The sequence below is a fragment of the Triticum urartu genome, chromosome 6A, assembly GCF_056163025.1.
Source record: "Triticum urartu cultivar PI428250 chromosome 6A, HENAU_Tu73, whole genome shotgun sequence".
Lineage (NCBI taxonomy): Eukaryota > Viridiplantae > Streptophyta > Magnoliopsida > Poales > Poaceae > Triticum > Triticum urartu.
Genome location: NC_141878.1, coordinates 22570784 through 22577556, shown reverse-complemented (window position 1 = coordinate 22577556; position 6773 = coordinate 22570784). Strand labels below are relative to the sequence as shown.

The 6773-nt window shown below is 42.7% G+C and overlaps 1 non-coding gene across 1 annotated transcript; it reads left to right on the top strand.

The window, feature by feature from the left end:
* Positions 1-1264: 1264 nt before the first annotated feature.
* LOC125516382 (uncharacterized) lies at positions 1265-6216 on the top strand. The gene is made up of 6 exons (XR_015608460.1): positions 1265-2058; positions 3993-4069; positions 4199-4430; positions 4561-4605; positions 5082-5189; positions 5559-6216. It is a non-coding gene; the product is annotated as an uncharacterized LOC125516382 (transcript).
* The last annotated feature ends 557 nt before the right edge of the window (positions 6217-6773 follow it).

Below are 6773 nucleotides of genomic sequence, written 5' to 3'. Positions count from 1 at the left end.
GCAACATTTTTTGGATTTTGAAGATGCACCATTGTACACAATATGAGATCATTTGAACAAATTATGCCATGAATGTGGCCATAAGATTGATCAATTGGCTTGAAAGCCATGAATCTTCACGCATGATAGCTCGTTTTTGAGAACACCTTTTTAAAATAATTTACGTATTACAAGTTTATTATTTTTCCTGGAAACTTGATCACATATAATGACACAATGTGAAGGTTTTCCAATTTTTTGATTTTTTTGAATTTTTAATGCCCGTTTCAAAATGCGGTCAAAACGGCGGGCATGACCGTTCCTAGCTAGTGGTTGAATATTGGAATTTTTTGATGTTTCTCTTATTAAATAGATACTTATGTACCTAGAAATAATTTTTGGAAAAAAGTTAAAGAGCAAACTATAAGACAGCTGCAGTTCAAACTTGACCCGCTTCCAACTGGATCGGCGGAAATTTGTCTTTTTCACCAGAGGTGGGTCGAAACTTTCGACACCCAACTATTTGGTCAATTGTGCATTAAATATGGCCTAATATTTTATAAAATTGATTTGGTCCAATTTTGCAACAAATATATGGTAGATCCTCCACAAAAAAACTCATTTTGGGCATTCAAGAAATGGAAAATGAATTTTCCGTCTAAAGAAAATGAAAACTCCCTTAGGCAACATTGTTTGCCATTCCAAGATGCACCCTTCTGCACAATATGAGACCTTTTAAACAAATTTGACCCACTTCCAGCTGAATCGTCGGAATTTTATCAATTTGACGAGAGGTGGATAGACAACTATTGAGACACAAGCATTTGGTCAATTGTACCTAAAATATGGTCTAATATTATTGAAAAATAGAGTGGTGCCATTTTGCAACAAATATTGGTAGGTGCTTAAAAAAATATATATACCATTTTTGACACTCCAAAGATAGAAAATGTTTTTCTGCAAAATAAACTCATTTTGAGAACGATTTTTAAAGATATTTGTATTATTCTAGGTTTGTTATTTTTCTGAAAAACAAGTCTCACTTGTGACACGATGCGAAGATTTTCTATTGTTCTTATTTTTTTAATTATATGATGTTATAAAATAGCTGACATGATTTAACATATTATTTAATCGATTACGATCAATTTAGATGATTATAGAATCGTCAAAGTGCGTACTACATTGTGATTGGTCCATTGGCATTTCACACGGATCGTGCACAAACCACCGTTGGATGGTCCGGGATCCAACGGCAGCCCACACCCCTCACCCTCTCACCCACGTACACCTGACACAGCCTGCACTTCTCCTCCTCTCGTCCCACAGCCGCCACCCCCGCCGTCTCAATATCTCGATCCCCGACCACCGCCGCCGCCGTCCTCCGTCCTCTCCCCCAACCCCGGTCGCCGACGACCCCTCCCCTCCCCTTCTCTCCCACGACTGCGGTCGGATCCGCGCTCCCTCCTCGCTCGTGACCTAGACATAGCTGCATGGCACGGCCACGGCCATGGCGGCGGCCAGATCCACCCCCTCCCCTGCTCCGTTCCCTCGACGCCCGACGGTCATTCTCCCTTAGGCTACCCGCCCCCTTCTTCCTCCCACAGCGGCTCACCCGCAGCCTTCCCCGTGGCTCTAGGGTTTTGGGGGCGGCGGCGCCTCCATTGCCGGCACGGCTCCGGCGACTCTACAGCCTCCCCCCGACATCTACCGCGCTGAGACAGCCGCGTCTCCGACTTGCCGCTTCCCCAATGGCTGCTCCTGGACCCGAACCCTCCTCGTTGCCTGGATGCTTCCTCGACTCTCCCTCCTCCCCAACAAGGCCGTCGTCGGACACCTTCTTCCCGGACAGCGCCGGCCGCAGATCCACTCCTCCACTTTCTTCTCACGGTTATCCGCAACATATATGACTCAGATCTGACATTTTTGTTGTGTGTCTGGTTTTCCAGGATGTGGGTGGTGCAGTGGCCGCAAGAACACGCTCGACAGCGTCTAGGCCGGGTCGACTAGGGTGGCTGACAGCGGTGGCTACTTCCTTACAAGGACTACAAGCTCGCCCACGACTACACGACCCTCCAGGTCCCATCTGCATGCCCGCTCCCTCCTCCCTACCTCCTGCATGTACCTGTTTAGGCCGCAAGCGGACTTGACATGCTTATGAGTTCAGAATATGAGCTCCCTGACATTTACCATGTGTTGTGTTATGTTCAGCTTCTTATGTGTCATGGAAATGTCCTTGTGTTGCATAGTAGGCCCTGGATTATTCATGTTGCTGGCGATGAGATGTCCCTGTTTTGCTCTGTACTATGCACTGCTATATTTATAGTTTGAAAGCATGAGTTTAAAAGATGTCCCTGTTTAATATTGATGAGATGTCCCTGTTTTGCTTCTTATAGTTTGAAAGCTATAATGGTCAATAATTTGGGGCATCTCTTCTAAGTGATGTTTAATGTCACCTATAGTTGCTTCGTGTCAATTTGACCAAGGATTTTGTTATCTGGAACTGTAATTGTTGGCATAGAGACTGACTGTGGTGGCATAGTGCGACGTCTCACAAGGTGGATTTAGATTTGGTTGTCACAGTGCACAAGTGGTGGGTGTAGTACCGTTGTGTTGTCGTTGTATATAAACATCCAGCAAAAGGGATTGGCATCTGAAGTTAAGAAATTATGTCAAAACGTAGTTGTCAGGCTTTATGTTTCAGGCCCCCATTGTATAACTGTTTAGGCTTTAAGCTGGATGCAGCTCTGTGAAGTGTGGATGTTGGGGCAGAGTTGGATTAGCATTAGCCATGGACTTTGTAAAGAGTATATGTCCATTTTGCCAAGACAAGGACTAATTTTTTTCTACTTTAACTTGTTGAATCATCAGTATTTGTTTCCACTCTTTATATTGAAATCCACACACATTAGAAAGGAACATCATGTCATGTGTAGAAGAGAGTCCTTGTTTTGAGAGGAAATGCCGTGCGACTCAAGTACCGTGTTTAGATGATTGATTTCTTTTTAAACTTGCATTGTATGCATTGCATTGGGCTTGCAGTCCAAATGAGTGATGATGTCATACTGAGATTTTGTCACTCACTTTGAGATCATCTAATTTTTTTTATTAGTGTTTGATGATGGCAGTTTCTTGTGTGTTGTCGTTGCACCCAAGTGTTGTTTCTTGGCTCTGAGCCGTTAGTTGATTGTATTCCTAGTTTGAGAATCAAGGAATTTCGAGGCGCATTAGTATAAAAAAAGCGGAAGGAAACAATAGTGAATTGATGTGATGACGAGTCCATTTTAGCTGAAATAATGTTGTGGATAGTGACCACAGTGGGATTTTAACCTAGTCCATTTCAGGTTCCCTCTGTTTCAAAGTGTAAATGTATTTCTATCAGTTAAAGACAAGCAAGTTATAAGTAATTATTACGCTGTTGAAATTGAAATTGAATTGAACTGGATTATTACATCAAGCAATGTACTCCGGAATACTATTAAGAACTGGAGTCAAAGATGACTGCATCTGATTGACCCGGACTATAGCTTATTCCTTCAGCGTACTATCGCTTTCTCAAGTCAACTCAAGCAACAATTCATGTGGCTCGCTCAATCGGGTGGGCAGCGTTGTCCAATTCTATTCTGATTTCCTACTGAACTATGTTGTTGTAGACTATAAAAGAAGAAGCTGCAGTTGGTTATGGATTTAGATTTGGCATGTGTTTATCTTGACTACTCAGGGTGGACGAATTGTAGTTTTATGCATGTAACTCAGTCTGCTTGGACAACACTAGCATGTTACTATGTACTACTACTGTTCAAGAAGTTTCATGAGTTGCCAGTGCCGCACTTCTCTAGTTTCATTGATGGTGTTTAACAATACTTGCCCTTGTATCCTTTATTCGATCTCAGATTTCATCATAAATCATAATGGACTACTCTTCTGTTGAATGTTGATTGGCGCACTCTTCTGTTGTTGCCATGTAGAGGAATAAGAGGATATATGAAGTTTACTATTGATGTTTCATGCAGGTGGGGTTACCCAATGTTGGCAAATCAACTTTCTTTAACATAGTAACAAAGGTGGGCTCCCGTGCTGGCAACTACAGGTCAGTGCCCCGACCCTCCCTCCCTCGTCTCCCCGTCTTGTTTTTGTTTCTCGTGGTGGCTGCTGCTATTTCACGTTGGGTTCTGACTCGGTTTGGTTTGCTGCTGTTGTTTCTGTTGTGGTGGTGCAGGCTTGCGATGAAGAAGATCAAGGCTGAGAAGGACCCCAACAAGCCCACGCGCCCCCGAGTGCTTTCTTCATCTTCATCTGAGTCCCAGTCTTGGTTCCTGGTTCGATTCGTGTTGCTTCTGTGGTGTGGCGTCACGTCCTGACTGAGGATTTGGTGCGTGTTTCGTCTTTGCAGGGACAACTTCAGGAAGGAGTACAAGGAGAAGCACCCCGACGTCAAGCAGGTCTCCGTGGTAAGCGTCTCGGTTCCGCTTCGTCCCCCATCCGCCTCTGTCTCGTTGTTTGTTCGAACTGGTGGTGCTGCGAGATGAGTTTCCTCGTGAATTCTATGTCCTGATATGGTTTAGGTTGGTTGAATTGCAGATTGGCAAGGCCGGTGGTGAGAAGTGGAAGTCCATGAGTGATGCTGTAAGTTGCACGTCTCCCCTCCCCTCTCTGTTACCGCTCAATTCAGTGTTGGTTTACTTGTTTCTGTCTTATATTGCCTAGTGTTCGAACTAGTTGGTCAGTTAGATTTCGAATGGCAGTAGCAGCAAACTGATTTTTATCAAATATATCTCTATTACCGCTCAATTCGGTGCCGGTTTTCCAATGGCAGTAGCAGCAAACTGATTTTTATCAATTATATCTGATGCGAAGTTTAGGCGTAATATGTTGCAGTGAAGTATTTTGCATGACTTGCACTTGTGCAATGAATATTCATATTGTGTCTATGTTTTCTTGTATGAATGAGTATCTCATTTTAACTAGCTGGAGAACGAAAATCATGGTACTAGCTGAATTTCTGTTGTCATTCTAAATGACTGTCCTTTTTTAAACCCTTCCTAATTTGTTTGCAACCCTTCCTAATTTTTTGTTCTTGTTCTATTTGGAAATGGATGCAGCAGGTGCTCTGCTCTTGCACACGTCTGGCACCGTCTCCGGCGTGGTGGTGCTTCTTGAGGCGACTGGCGTGATGGCGGCTGTGTACGGCGGCGACCACAAGCCCTCCGGTGAGTCGGTTCCATCTTCTAGCCCTAGCTCCTGCTTTTCTGCTCGTATAGCATGCTCTGTTGGTTTAGAACACTGGCAACAGTAGCATACCATGTATGCTTACTAAACAGCAGGAGTTCAATCACCTTGTGTACACTAGCAGCTTGCTTACACAGTTGTCACTTTTGCTTGTGGTAGCCATTATGTCGCTGAATCATGTCTGTGTGTACTAATCATCAGTTAATAGTATTTGGCTTCTACGTGATGGTCTGGGACTAATTTATGGTGATGTGGATATACTTTGTGATTTAAAGTTACTAATTTATGGTCTGGTGTCATATTATGGTCTAATATTTTTTGTTTTGACTCTTTCTCCGGTGCGAGGAAAGCTGTGAGTAGACGTCGATGATGCCTACTGGCTTGGCTGCTACCGTGATGCATGCGCCGGTCAAGCAAGCACACATGCATATACGTATATGTTAGGATAGTAGCAGATATTCCGAAAATGCATAGGAGCTCTCGGGTGCTACGCCCCTTATATTCAAAAATAATTTAGTAATTCAAAAAAGTCAAAAAATCCCGGAACTTTTTACGGAATCAAACATGACCAGGTATTGCACTAGTATAAAAAGATTTAAATTGGAAATCACTTTTATTGTATCCGGGGTCAAAGATTTTACAAAAAATGCTAGATACAAGTACTATTCATGCTACATTGTCGTCATAAATTTGTTTTTTTTGCCCTGAAGTCAACGAAAATTATTCCTTGACCAAACATTTTATATGAGTACAGTACCTAGTCATATTTGGTTCAAAAATATATCCAAGATTTTTTTGGCTTTTTTTGAATTATTAAATTATTTTTGAATATAGGGGGGTGGATCACCCAAGTGCTCCTAATCCGCTTCTCAGATATTCCCTCTGTTCCTGCTATATTCCTGTGTAAATGTATTTCTGAGATGATTTTGTTGTGTTATGTAAACCTGGGAGATGTGTTATGTGATGTGATATGATGGATGATTTGAATTCAACATGGAGTTTTCCTGATTTGAATATGAAACAAGGTCGGATGCATGTGTCATGTGTGTAACTGGGTTAAAGAGGTCTTGTGCCCAAACATTTCTTTCAAAATCCGAGATCTAATATTGGACAAATAATTGGGCTGGAAAAGGCCACAACCCAACAGGCATTGAATTGTTTAAAAAGCGAAACAAAAAAACCTTAGAAAAAAATATACTGCAAAAAAGGCCGAGGCCCCCTAGTATGGAAGAACATAACAAAAAGGCCGAATTATTGGGTATGGCCCATGCTGAAATTAATAGGGAAAAAATATAAAAGGCTGAATTGTTCGGCTCGGCCCATATAAACACCGAATCGGATCGGGCTGAATCTTGTCAACGACCTTTTCAATTGGTCGCAATTTTGCCATGTCAGCTTGCCACGTCGAATCCGATGTGGCGTGGGCAGACAGCTAGCGACCAAAACAGAAGGTCATAGGATCAACGACTTTTTGTTTTGGTTGTGGAATTCCACGACCTTCTCTCGTTAAGTTCAGTTTACGACCGCCAGCTTTTGACCTTCTGTTTTTGTCACAAAAAGGTCGC